Below are 15,172 nucleotides of genomic sequence, written 5' to 3'. Positions count from 1 at the left end.
TATAGAGACTCTTACTAACTGTAAGATCACACAACCTTTGTCTTAATTGGGTAAACAGGGTGTTTGGAGTACTACACAGCAGGACCTGGCTAATTAAATATTGTTCAGATTCCCCACTGGGGAGTTTATGCAACCACTGAACTATAAGCCATAGTGTTGCAGCTCAGAGACCATGTAATGAAGGTAGATATTCTGTTGAACGACTGCCCTTCCTTTCCTAAAGAAATGTTGTAATTGTCCTGTGGTGTTTTGTTGGGATGAAGTAAAAAAAATCAGACTGATCTGAGCTGTTTGCAGAAAAGCACAGCAAACACCGATCTTCTTGAAAAAGCAAGTGAGCTTTTAACTTACTAGGTCTTCAAGTGACAGTGTTTTCTATAAGTATATTTGAAATTTTCATTTTGAGCTAAATTGCCATAGGTGAGTGAATTTCATCACTTTTATTTCTCTAATGCATGTCCTAGGAAATCTTAATCTCACACTTGGGGTGGAGATCTCCAGGAAGATCCAGAACAGTATTATCATGCAGGGGCCGACACATGTGCGCTAGATGCTTACACGGTAGGACAGTGACAGTGGCAGAGAGCAGCTCCCTCCTACAAGAATGGAAAGAGAAGACAAGAGGTCCACCAAAGGTAAGATGAGGCAATGAGCATTTCTAGTGATGTGTGGTTCTTGTTTGCTCATTTATGTCTCTTCTCAGGTATTCCTGGCCTTTGACAGGATACATTCCCATATGGGAGAGGACTGTGAATATCAGACTGAAGACCTCAACAAGAAACCCTCCTGTGTCAAGACACTTAGTCTACAACTGAACTGTGGAACTCATAAGAACATCCTGACTGCTCAGGTATTTCAGTATCCTACAGCTCCATCCCATGTGGACACACTGGAAGGGACCAGCATGCTCACCACCCCATTCTCTTTCCTTGTTCTCTCCTTCTGTGCATGCTCCCACAGCTGTTGCAGATTGCATGATAGGGAACTGCAGGTACACAGTAGAAAGTAGAACTGTGGTTCAGTTTAGGTGCATATTTGAAGACTGACTTGGTTCTTGGGATCCCATGGGCCTAAATTGGGATGCAGACACTTGAGTTAACAAATATCTTGACAGTAAATCTGAATCAAAAGCTATAATTTTGAACAAAGACATAATCCCACCAATGTGAGGGATTATCCAACTCTGTGCTGAATGTTACACTTGGAAAGTATAAACAAATTTATCTTATTAGCTAAAGTAATTCCCAAATAATCAGATAAAAGGTCGGAAAGAAAGTACTGGATTTATGGGTCTTTCCTTTGCCTTTGCATACAGTTGTCTCCAAGGTCCTGGAATAGCTTTAGCTTAGATCAGGCAGGTGGAAGAAAAACAGGACAAGAGGGTTTATGTTTCACATTTAATTTAAGCTGTTAAAGTTTGATATGGCTAAGTCATATCTGCCAACTTCACAGCATAGGAATTCTTTGCAGAATTCATTGGAACTATGGTCATGTAATAAATAAGATAAATTTCTTATAAATTACAGTCAAATTGGTTTTTCCTTCATTTCAGCAACAGAGGATAGAGATAGGATGCATAATTAAGAACCTAGAATAGTTCTCAGTTCCACATTCAGATGCTTCCCAAAACATATTGCTGTGAGACCTGAATGCACATTATTCTCCCTTCCTCCAACCCAATAACCTACTGGAAAGAACCCTGAGTGCTTAGCTGGGCAAAAAGTCATGGAGTACTCCAACAAATCCATGGGTGTGGAAGCTTTGCAAGGCATGACTTCGGGTCGTATCATATGGCATGAATCTGCTCTAGAGTTTAGATGAAACCTAGAGATGCTTTAACCCAGTTCTCAAAAGGACTCAGTTATGATGATTCTTAGGTGACTCAGAATGTAAATAAAGAGTGAGAATTTCACAGTCTTTCTGAATGGCTTTGGGCCTGGGAGTAAGAGTCACTCAGACAACATGGTAGGTGCCCAGTAGAACCTACTGAAGTCCTTTCTGCCCCTCCCTAAATGTAAGCCTCTCTGCATAGGCCTGAGTTAGGTGCCAGGGTAGCATTAGCATTCACAGCCTGTACTTTGGTGCATAAATGCCCCTTTGGAAAGGGATTTCTATTCTGTACCTCTGTTTGAACACACACCCTGAAAGAAATGAAATGTAGATGCCTAACGAGGTCTGGAAGCTGAAGTTAAATCCTTTACAAGTCTCACAGGCAATGAGTGGCAGAGGAAGTTCCTGAATCTGTCTTCTATGAGTGCAGAGAAGCATCTTAACTTACCTGTAGACATTTTACCTTCACTCATTGAGGATGATGACACAATGGCTACGAGAACAGAAAACAGCTATTCTGTAGTGCAGGACTGGCTACCATGTGTTGCCTTCTGTTCCTGGAGGCTCCTAAACAGAAAAGGAGGAAAAAGACAGTAGAATAATTTTCCTGTACCAACTTCAAAACTGTCAATATTCAATATTACGGCACCAAGAGAAAATCTGAAAAAGAGAAGAAATCTTCTGCAGTGCTTTCTGACCAGAACAAACACCATTATACTACCAAATTCATGTAACAAAAATTGAGGGATTTTAATGAAACTGGATATTCATCTGCACTTGAAGCAACCAGCAAATTTTAAGTAAACATTTACTAGTAAGTGAGAAAATGATATCTAACTTTTGTTTTTATGAATTCTTAATAGACACTAAACTTTCAAATCTTTAGACACCTGCCCAGATGAGATAGGGCTTTTCCCTCAAATACAAAGCTGTTTAAGAAATGGTATTAGGTACAGGCGATGGATCTATAGCCCAGAAGATTGATAGTACAGATTGGATACTATTTTTTTTATAAAATCTTATTCACATGCAGATATATAACTTCATTAATTAAACTCCAGGGCTGTGAATGCTGTAAACCCTTCTGTTTCCTGAAAACATTCCTGAAAATATAGTAATTTTTATTATGGTTAATGTTGATAATGCTTTTGTTCTCTTTAATAATTCCTCAGTTCTTCTTATTTAAAGCAAACCTCAGACTAGTCTAAATAGGAGAGTACAAGCCAAATTATGATCTCAGTCCAATGTAAGTCTGCTTTGTTTGCCTCTGGTAGATAGACTTCACATTAATTTTGAGATAACTGTATGAGGGAATCTGAGCCAAAACCAGAAACTAAACCATTTACTGTGAGATCTACAGTGCCCTGCAACTCTGAAGCACAGATCCATCTGGAAAAGCAGCTTTTCCTGGTGATCTCTTGTGCATTTAGATTATCGTGAAAAAGTGCTCTTTACAAACTGAAGTCCAGCTAAAGCAGAGCCTGGCAATCAAGGGAAGATGTTCCTCTGTGTATTTCACTTTTAGAACATATCTGTTTGCCCTTGACTTAGTTTTCTCTCCAACAACCACAACCTCTCTTATCTGGAGAGCACCTGAAGTGTCCTTCGACTGTAGCAGTATCCCGATTCCAGCCGAGATTTCCTAATACACAGAACAGATGACAATATGTTTCTACCCATTTATTACACCTGGAGCATACCTCAGCAATCCCTTGACATTTCCTGTTTTGCTGACTCAATGTAGTAACAGTGAGTGGAAAAGGAAACACAAGTAATTTGAGCTATTCTGGAGCTCCAGAGCCTCAAAGCAAGATGTTTCTCAAAGCAAGATGTTTCTTCATCTTGGAAACAATGAGAACTTTGAAATTGTTGTCCACTACTGCTGGAAACAGAGTTACATTATGAAAAATAATGCCCTGCAGGGGCGTAATGTGCACAGGAACTGGATATCACAATGTGGTTAGTGAAAAACTAATGGAAAAAATACTATTTTTTCATTTTCACGGAATTTACAGGAATATTTTCTTAAGTTACTTCAGTTTTAAATGTCATTCTGAGAGTGCGGCTACACTTCCCAAGATGTTTTCCAATTGAATTTTGAATATATTTCAAAATATTTTTTTTTTTAACAGAGATGAAAAAATCTAGTGACAGTAAATATAGATGAACTCTGAAAAATACACTGAGCCTGTGTAAGTACAATTCATTGCTATGAAAATTCGGAAGGGTGAGGAACAGGATTAGATGAGGTGGGGAGCACCAACTGCTGGTAAAAAAACCACAGTAGGCAGAGACCAAAGGACGATTTTGCAATAAAAAATCAATATGCAGGCAGCTACTATCAACACTGATAGAAATGCCATCTTAAGCGGGATTTACAAAGGCACTAGGCACTGGTTTAATTTATTTCTGCTGCAGTGGATGGGACTTTTGCTGGCGAGGTTAGCTGAAGCCATGCTTCTGAAAACAGCACCCTGAAATCACCCTTACCTCTCCCGCTCCTTTATCCTGGAAAATATCTACATCATCTCTACAATAAAAACTTCAGGATGGAAAATGTTCCTTTGCTGTGTGACCTTGCAGCAGCAATTGCTCTGATAGAAGAGTGGGTTTTTTTTAGAACTTGGCTCCGTAGGTCATTCCCTCTCTGCCCCTCAGCAGACACATTTAACTTGGTTTCAGCTAAACCCTGTGAGAAGAGCCCGTCTGGCTGAGACTCTGGGCTGAAAAGTTGTTCACCTTTGACAACACAAAGTGCATGCAGCTGAGCTCAAAGTGTGAATCAAGTCTCATTTTCTCTTTGCTTGACACCTCTAAGCTAGTTCTGACCTGTCCCCATCCCCTCAGGGTGCCAGGCAGTCCCTGCTTTCTGTCCTCTCCTCAGCCATGAGGTGGTTCCTCTGGCAAAGCCAACTGCTGCCCAGTTACTTGAGATATCTGCTATCCCAGCAGAAGTGAGGAGAGGTGGGCTGTCGAGGGAGCCATGCTTGTAAAGCTGTGGCCATGGTTACAACCACGTAACTTTTTTGGCAGGAATGGGAACTGCTAGGATTTTGACCTTCCCACGAAGCCTTCCTGTCCCAAACCAAAAGCAACCAGGCTGTTTGCCTCACTCCATCCACAACTTACGAGTGTGTGTAGTTAAATCACCCAGCACACCCCTCAATGTGGGGAAAGAACTGGGGGTGCCAGAGACAAAGACTCATGAGAAGCAGAAGAACTGTGTGAAATCCTTCATTATGTCACTGTACAGTGTAGGACGGTTTGATTGAAACATGCACCAGCTGCATGGGGTGGCAGGAGAGCAACCTGAACACTTTGAATCATTGTGGCCATAGACAATTTCCCACACCGTGAGAGCTCTCTGAAGCCAAACACCATCCAGCCCTACCATGTCTCCTCATTACAACAGCTCTTGTCCATTCAGCACTAGAAGATCTCCTCATGAACTTCAACTTTAATTTGCCTCCAAACAGGATTATGTCACCATGCTGCAGGCAGGCATTCAGAGCAGGCAGATGTGGTGAGGGTTAAGGACTTTATTCCTCTGAACCAGTGGGAAGGAAGAGGCTCATTTTTCACTCCCTGCCTGAATTTAAGAATAGCAGAAAGCCAAGGAATAGTGCACAGTGTGTGCACCTATGCAAACTACAGCCAAGGGATATAATTTTTTAACCTTCACAGCAGCCCTTCATACGAGCCACATGAGTGTAGCCCTGCAGCTCAGTTTTCTCAGGTACTCACTGACATAAAGCCATACATATAATATTTAAGCTCAAACTCACAGAAATTGTTCTAATACAGAGTTTTCCATTTTTACTAATTTTTGAAAGAAGAATCACACACATTTTGATTCTGGTAACTTTTTCTCACCTGCATGCCTGAAACTGTGGTTAGCAGCACTGTGATTTCAATACTCCTCTCTTACTGTTTCCTTTTATGATTTGTATAATGAATTAGTTATTTTTCCACCATTTTCTAAGAGAAGAAAGAATCCTTAAGGGGAAGCTAAATTTAAAATAATAATAAAAAAAACCTCTTCCTTTTTCTTACTCACAAATTTTAACAGAGAAAATTTATTCTATTTCAGTGCAACAGGTCACTACTGCACTGATGTCACTAGGCATGTTCATAATGTTGCATAAAATTAGAGGTAATTACTAATTCTAATGGTAAGAAGAAACAGTTATTAAAAAAACAAAACAAAACAAAACAAAACAAAACAAAACCCAAACAAACAAACAAAAACAACTCACAAACTTATCATACCGTCTAGATCCTGGAAAAATAATTTAAAATTTTTTAAATTGTCCCTTGAGTGAAAATCAAGAAATACCCTGACTTAAACGTGTGACCAATTCATATTTGGAAATTAAGAACTTTTGTCCACCTGGAAATCATGACTTTTGTGCTGCAACAGTTTCCTGGATGTAGTCTGTTGAAAATGTGGCCCACACAGAACAAAGGTAAAGGAATAGCTACATCAAGGAATAGCTACATCAAGAAATCATTTATGGTGTTTAAGAATATATGCATATGCTTAAAATCCAGGTTTCTTAAGGTTAATGCATTAAAGATCAGAGTTGGGCACAAAAGTGAATCAACTGAGAAGTGTCAAATGTAGTAAGATACCAGTGCTGAAAATAACAAACTTGACTCTGACTTGTGCAAGTAGGCCATACCATATGCTTTTCTGTTCGAATGTTTCAGAAAACTGCTTGAATAAATGAATTAATTGCACCATCACAAGGAAACATACACAGAATTTGCTTTACTGCAAGGCAAAGTTTGGCTTGGTAGGTGACCCAAATGGATGAGCAACAGCTGTGGGGAGCTGCAGCGGAATTCTTGGAAAGTCACGGTATTTGCTGCAACAGTAATTAGGCAAGAGCTGGCAAGAGCTGATGGTGGTGCAGTTTTAAATAAAACTCGGTATTTGTTAAAGTGCTTTGGATGATGGTCGATACTCTTTGCTCAATATTCCTCATTGTTCCAACAGCCTTGAAAGAAGAGTTGTGAGAACTCTGAAAAAGTTCCCATAGCAACAGCAAGGAGATGGGACTATTTTTCTCCCAGCCCTGGGTGAACAGCTATGACACACAATTATGGTAGCTGGGCCCATCCTGTGCTGAGCAAACCTACTCTGTTTTTTCAATTTCTCACAGAAGGGCAATATTTTAATTGCCCCCCCAAAAGAGATAACTTACTTTTCTCTTTAAATTATTACATTATTTTCCCTCCTAGGGAGACACAGAGGGACTTCTTCACCCTCAGAGACAAGAATGATGAAACAGCCTGCATGCATATACATCCTAGATTGCAAATATACCAGCAGTGAGGCTTGATGACAACTTCCCCATAAAAACTCCCTCAAATCCATGCCTAACCAGGTGGGGTTCACACCTGCCCACAAGCCCCAGTTTTGCTCCCAGCCACTGGAATATTCCCAGGGAGTTTCATGCTTCTGCAGGGATTCAGGGGTTTCCCACAGTCCCCCTGTTGCTGCTGTGGTCAGCGGTATGCAGCTTCCCAGGGACTCACAGTTGTGTGGGCTTTTATACAGAGACAGAGATGATGGGCCAGGCTGAGGTAAAGAGGCCCACTTGGACCTCCCTGCTCTGCCCAATCTTTCCTACTTGCCTTCAGGAGTGTGATGGCTAGTCACAGACCTTCAAAAGTCAGCAGCACAGCCCTGAGGTCTGCACACTTCTCTGGCCATCATGAAAGTTTTCCTTAAAACAGGCTTTTACACATGAGCGCAGCAACACATTATAACACAGACCTGTTAAGAACAAAAACCAGAGAACCAGAAATTTGTGGATCCACACTTCAAGAAAGTATTTCAGAATACTGTCCATTCATATTTCAGGACCTCCCAGTGCTTACAAGCAAACTACTATCTTCTTAAGAGGAAAATTTACTAAAAAACCAATGTACCTATTACAATTTACATAACCTCTATGCTCTGCCTCCATACTGCACCTATAGAGGTGTCTTCAGCACTCTAACACGGTGAAACACTTTTCACTTCATTCTCCGTTACCCCAAAAGATCATTGATTTAATAAACCATTTGGTTAACTAAGCACAATTTCTTATTAATATATCAATTTTCCAGTTCTTTTCTTATCCAAGACTTCCAAGCAATTCCCCACATCAATAGGACTTTCTTTGTTGGGGTTACCATCTCTTCAGAATTGCCCACAACCCCAGTATGACTCCTTACACCATGCAAATGCAGGAAATCCCTGGTGCTGGGATGTGCGTGGCACATTCCGTGTGCCAGACTGGTGTATACTTGCCTATTTTGACTCGGGGCTATAACTGCGCCTACACAAAGCCTTGCCCACATGGGCCGGGTTTTTTCCACCACTAACCGGTACAACTGGTAGATCAGGCCCTGACCCAAGTGCAAAGGCAATGGCACAGTAAGGAGGCAGCCGGTGCTCTGGGGTTTCCCTTTCACCAGCACTCCCCCTGTTGTTGGACACCAAAGGCTGCTGGTGCCTCTTGGAGTGCCTCACAATGGCAAGTGGTTTCCTCAGGGTTTTGGGGGTTTGTCCACAATTTCTTACCAACACGGAAAAAAACCAGTGAAGATTTAGATGAAAAACTGAATAACTGATTGGAAAAAATTCTGATGACTTTATACCATCAGAAACTGTAGTTTTTTGAAAAAATGTCTTTTGTCAGAAAACCCTAAAAAATTAAACATGGGAAATATTTCGTTTATTTTTTTTAAATACATTTTTTCTTTAAAGCTCTGAAGAATTTCTAGGCATGCAAAAGAGTTGATTCCAAGAAACTGATTTCTCAAAAGAAGGTGCTGGCTTGCCAGTTTACTCAGCTAAAATTTGAGAAGTAGACAACCAACCAAAGGTACCTATAGACAGCCATTCAAACAAGGTTCTACTCCCCACTACCAGGCAGCTATTGATAACAAAGTATTGTTTTATTCAGACTTACAGAAAGGTCTGCTCTCATATGCAGCAGCAACTTCATTAGTAAATGGAGTCACAGTAGCGCACTTCATGTAAAAAGCACGGCAGGCCTGTATTTTCTCCTTGATTTTATACGCTGACATTATAGATTAGAAATAATTCAGAAAGGAAGAAGTCAATGTACCGGCTGACGAATTTCAGGGCAGCTCAAGAAGAGTTAAACCAGGCGGCAGTGCCCTCCTCCTCCTCCCTTTAGTCCTTGAACAAGGGTGCTGAGAAGAGCTCCAGCACTGCCGCCCCCTCCCCCAAAATAATTGAGCATGCCCCATAAAATCAGCCTGCACAATCCCGAGGGAGGTAGAAATTCCCATAAAAGGATCATTCCAAATCCTCAGGATAAGTTTATTTGGCATGCTATTCAAGCAATAGGAGCCTTGCAATTGTTTTCCTTGACCTTTTAACCTGCTTTTCTTATCCCAACAGAGGTCGGAGGACAAGAGCCCGGCTCTCCCGCTCTCCCTGCCCGGCCCCTGAGCACACCCAGGCTCCCAGGGAAGGCTTTAGCCCAGGCAGCCACAAACACGTCTGCAACGCCAGGGCTGCGGCCGGCAGGGGAAAGGAGGGCTAGGAAAGGTGACTGGAAGATGGTATTTATTTAATTGACCATTAAGCCTGGAAAGGAGAGAAAAATCGAAGAAAGTTTTCCGGCAGGCAAAGAAAGCAGTGGGGATTAGGGCACTTTGTGTATCGATATAACAGCATTTTTTCTCCCCTGGTTCCAGTGGGTCAAGCCTTCGCAGTGCCTGGAGATCCCATTTGACTGGTGCTGCTCTCCGGGAAGACGGGGAGGGAGAAACCTCTGCCAGGGGAAATAATCACATATGCCTTCTCCTAGAGAATCCACAGAATTATCCCGCGCTCTGCTTACACTTCGAAGCTCTCTCAGCTTCAGCTCTCGAGCGGCTGCAGAGGAGGATGAGGAGGAGAAGGAAGAGGAGGATGTTATTTACCACAAGGAGAAGGAAAAGGAGGAGAAGGAAGACGAAGGGGGCAATGCCCTCAGGGGCAGGGGCGGCTGTCCCTGCCCACTCCAAGGGGTTTTACTGGGCAGCCGCGGCAGGGTGAGGCCAGCCCGTGTGCCTGCCCGCGGGCGGAGGCGGCGTGCCCCGGCGGCTCCGGAGCGGAGGGGCGGCCCGGCCGCAGTGCCCGTGTCCCCCGGGGCTGAGCCGCCCGGACACGTCACCGCGCCAGGGCGGCCGCCGCCATGGCCCCGGCCCCGCCGCCATGGCCCCGGCCCCGCCGCCATGGCCCCGGCCCCGCCGCCATGGCCCCGGCCCCGCCGCCATGGCCCCGGCCCCGCCGCCATGGCCCCGGCCCCGCCGCCATGGCCCCGGCCCCGCCGCCATGGCCCCCGCCGCTCCTTCGGCCGGGCCGCGCCTCCGGCACCCCGGGAACTGCTGCACACAGCCCCGTGTCCCCGCAACCCCCGCACCGCGGGGCTGGTGGGCGGCCGGGCTGCTTTTACAGCAGTAAAGCGGAAAACGGGTCCCAGAGCTTTGGGCCTCTCGGGACCAAAGGGGGCTGTTTGGCCCAGGGGTTCCCTCACAGCACAGGTGCTTCTCCAGGCTGTTACTATATCCTTGTAAATCACACAATCCATTAGATTGGAAAGACCTCTGAGATTATAGACTCCAACCTGTGAGCGAACATCACCCTGTCAACCAGACCACGGCACTGTCACATCCAGTTTCTCAAACACATCCAGGGATGGTGACTCCCTCCATAGACAGTCCATTCCAGTGCCCAGTCACCCTTCTTGTGGAGAAATTCCTAATGTCTAACTTAAACCTCCCCTGGTGCAGCCTAAGACTGTCCTCTTGTCCTGTTGGAAATCTTTGGTTCAAACACAAACCAGAGAATTCGATGTTTCTGTATCTTGCAGCTTTTTCTTCTACCCCAAAACGAATCATCCATGTTGTATGTTCTGGAGCAAAGAAAGCTATGCATTCAGTGGGTCACATTATCTTCACAAAAAACCTGGTTGTGTAGAGTACTTCTTTGTACATTTTCAAGCAGAAGGAGGGGGGTGAGGGAAGGGGCAGGTGCTCCAGAGGTCTTGGTTTAAAGTGTGGAAGGTCTTAACCCACAAATGCTGCTCTAGCCCAGATGGCAACCAGTGTGTAGGGACTGCAGTTTTGCATTACCGGGGAAGATCCCTCACAGGACAGTTTTGTCTGGATCATTTTGGGGATTTTAGGCAGTGGGAGTGTAAAAGCATTTGGACTAATTGAATTTCCATCCTTTCCTCACCAGGTCATGGCAAGGACTGTAGCTCATTGCCCTCTGAGATGACTCCTGATGCAGAGCTGTGGAACAGCACACCAACACCTGCCCTTGCTGTGCTGGATGTGCTCTGTGGTACCAAAACCTGTGAACCCCTCTCCAGCTTGTCTGTGCCATGATCTTCCATGTCAGCCATGAAGGAGGAGGCAGAAGCAGCAGTGTTACTGAGCTGCCCAGCATCACAGACTTTCATAGGAGTGATGCAGCTGCAGCCTCCTCTACAACGTTGGTCAAAACAACAAGAATGGGGATTTTGTTTCTTTCTGATACCAATGCATCAACCTTGTCTTTCCTGAAGTTGTTTCTGAATGTCTACTAAACTGTACAAAAATAAAAACAAGAAGAAAAAGCCCAAATCTGTCAAATGCTGCCTCAAATGAACAGGCTCCAGGAGGTCTCTCTGAGGATCCTGGGACAGATTAAACAGCCAAGTCAGTGATGGCATGAGGCTGTGCTGCCAGACAGTGCTGTGAAACTTATTCCAAGTGTGAAAGCCAGATTGATGTGAGTGATGTGGCATTTCACGGGGATGTAAAATTAGGATACACACAGACAGACAGTTTCTCTCCTGACTTAATCTAATGCCATTCCAGTAATCTCAGAAAATTGCACTGATTAAGGCAAGAAGTGACTCAGATCCTGGAACGATAAGAGCAGGATTTCAGCAGAAGCAACTAAAGGGGACAGAAGAGTTCAAGCTTGGTGTACACTGATGTTTACTTAAATCTACAGTAGTGTCCATAATAAACGTAGGATCAGTTCTGCCTGTGAGAAGTTTCTAGTATGATTTAAAGCTTTCGGAATCAGCTTTGAGTGTTAGACTGGCACCAAAGGAAAAGTATTAACATCTTCCCCTTTTCTCACTAATTTAAACTGGCTATGCAGCTTAAACCCCAACTCTCATCACAGTTGAGTTTGACCACATAGCATTTTTGGGGCTGTTTTAACACATTTCAGGAGTCCTAAATAGAATCCAAGTGTATCCACTATGTTTTAGAAGAAAATAATGAAAAGCAAAACTTTTTTTTTTTGTATGCTTGAGAGAACTGAAATGACTACCATGAACCTAGCATTCATAGTATACATTCTGATAAACCATCTTTCTGGAAATAATTATTAAAACATATTTTTATTTTTATAGATTGTTTGATTTCTTTGCTGCTGAAGGTATGTTTCCCAGTCTGTTGTCTGAAAGAAACTCATAACAAAATGGGCAAATTGACAGGAAAATAAGACCTAATGATGGAGAGAATCCAAATGGAAAGCCTGCTGCAATTTGACAAGGATCCACAAGAATTACTGGACACATTACAAACACCACCAATACTTGCGATTTCAACCAAAGTCATCAAATACTTTTTTTAAGGGCTATTGAAAATTCATTGTATAGCTAAACAAAAGCAGTTATTCCATCCTGTGTTGTTTGGGATTTTATTATTCAGTTTGCCTCACTAATGCATATGCAATCATGTTTATTTAAGCTAGAATATAAATAAGCTTCATCTTTTGCCCAAGATTTTTTTCTGAGCAGTTACTCTGTAATGGAATGAAGTGGGGCAGCCAGAACCACATGGTCACAGAAGTTCTCTTCTGTTTAAGTAAAATAAAGTGCTCTCAGTAGGCTGGGAGGAAAACTAAAAAGAAAAATATGCAACTGCAGCAGTCATGGCTACAGATGAAACTGCGCGTGCATGTGTATATGAGCATGTACTGGCCTAAGTGCAGCATGTTTAGTTCTGTAGAGAGCTTTCCTGCTACACCATAGCAGGCAAGTGCTTCACACTGGGTGATAGAAATTCCCTGACAAGAGAAAACAGAAGTCTTCTCAGTCACTTTAAAAAATATGTAAATTCCTACTTCTTTTAATTGAGAAATGTTTTTGTCATAGGGGAAATACAAGCTCTCTTACATTCGCTGGGTTTGGGGTCATAAAATCCATAGTGCCCTTGGTGGATGTTTTTTCCAGGAGAAGGCAAGAAATGTAATTATTTTTTTTTCCTTTGGGTTTTGTTGTGATCATGTAAGCATCTGTAAATAGTTTAATATCCCATTTATTCTGTAATGTTCTTGGTAGTTGCAGTGGAATGTGCAGAATCATCTGATTCTTTGGCCACCTTGCCATCTTCCTTTGCCCAAATAGCTCCCTGTTACTAAAGCTGTTCTAGCCCATCTCTCCCTTTTCACTGTTGTTCTTCACAAGAGGGATGCTTTTATGCTATGTTGCTGCAGGCAGTATATTGCAACTCATCCACTTGTGTGGATAATGAAGCAGAAAAGTTGGGGTGCAGTGGTATGTATGCCAGATAACATGCAGTGCTGCCTGACTTCTAACTATATCCTGACATCTTACAAACAAAAGGTAAAACTAGTAATTCTTTCTGTTTATGACTCAAACCTTCGTTTTTGCAACAAGATTTCCTCATTTCAGCTTTTCAAAGCCATAAGGACTGTTGACCTACTTTTCAGGTGGAAAAAAGACACGGAGGCAGCAAGCTGGCTTGCAATGTACTGTAAAATTATTTCCATCCTTAAGTACATAAACACTTATTTACATTCAAATGCTACTGGCCTTCCAAATCTGAGAAATCTCCTTTGATTCCTCAGATGTTGATTTTTAGAATGAGTGGTCAGAGATTCAGGGGAATGCAACATTTACTTCTTCTAAACAGACTTTCAGCATGTCTTTTTTTCCCCTGCTTATTTGAAAGCAGATTTGTTGTTGTTTCTCTGGACTCATATTCTGGGGGGTTCAGACAAGGGCTTGGATATGTGATCCTCCAGCCTTCAGGCCAAGATGATTTTAACCGTAGCACATTTATGAGACCTGTGGGTGTAATCGAGGAGCAGGTTTTCAGAATCAATTAACCGATGCCATGGTGTGCTGGAAAGGGAGGCAGGCATCTGAACGGAGTCTGCATGGCTGATACCCGTTGGAAAGGCCTCTGCTGCAGAGTATCAGCAGCCCGTCTGTGCTCGCTGCTTCCCACTTCAGTGTCACCCCATCCGTAGAGAAGTCAGAGTCTGGAACGCAGAAGCCTCTTTCTCAGATTTCCCTCTGACATCCAGTACTGAATGTACCTTCTGTGTCTGAACTGAAAATTTCATCACCTTTTTCATTCTTCTGATTTCACTCTCTCTCTTTCATTCCTTACATAAAGCAGAAAACACAGGCAAGGAAACGCAGCCAGAAGGTCCCTCAGTGTAGATGGGGGCTGGGATGTTGTTCAAGACAATTACTCTGGGAGACTGTGTAGCTATGCAATTGCAAAGCCAAAGATGGAGCCCTGGGGAATTACATCAGCTCTTTTTTTTCAAACCCTTCCTAGGGGGAAAAATCTTGAATAGGGTTATGAGCTGTCTATCTAATCAGCACTGCCCTAGTTCACAGCAAAGCACGCAGAATGAACCAAAAGCACAGCACACACAGCTTCTGCAACAAGCTGTTTTCAAAAACCAAGGCACATAATTTCCTGCGAAGCCCTAAAGAATGGAAAGGATAATATGAAACGCAGGCTTTTTCCTGGTAATCCTCTCTGTGTATACTCTGTTTCACCTTCAATCTCCCTTTGTCTCCCCTCTGTCATTCATGACTCAGCACTGCCTTTCACAAAACCCCTGTGCCTCTTTGAACACGCTGACAGCCTCTCTTGCAGGGCTGCAGATCTGATGCCTTTGTCTGTCCACATAACCTGACTCATCTCTCCTTGGACACTCGTCTTTGCCACTCACTTCCTGACAGAACAAAATATCACACCGGGTCAAAAAGAAAAAAGAAAAAAAGAAAAAAAGAAAAAAAGAAAAAAAAGAAAAAAAAGAAAAAAAAAATCCCACTCAAGGCCATGAACGGAGTAGGATTACTCAGCTAATTGCAACACCAGCTCAGAGGCAGGTTTCAGCCACACCAGGAACCAGGAGCTGGTACCTCCCAGGTGTCTCCCCGGGCCCTCCACGAGAGCTGTTTGCTGGAGAGCCCCTGCTGAAAGTTCCCTCCCCCTTCCTTTGGCACTAAGCCACCTGCGCAGCTGCAGAGAGATGCCCCAAACCCCTTCACCTCTCCTG

The sequence above is a fragment of the Sylvia atricapilla genome, chromosome 2 (assembly GCF_009819655.1).
Source record: "Sylvia atricapilla isolate bSylAtr1 chromosome 2, bSylAtr1.pri, whole genome shotgun sequence".
NCBI lineage: Eukaryota > Metazoa > Chordata > Aves > Passeriformes > Sylviidae > Sylvia > Sylvia atricapilla.
The sequence above is the reverse complement of the archived record's forward strand: the minus strand, read 5'-3'. Positions refer to the sequence as shown.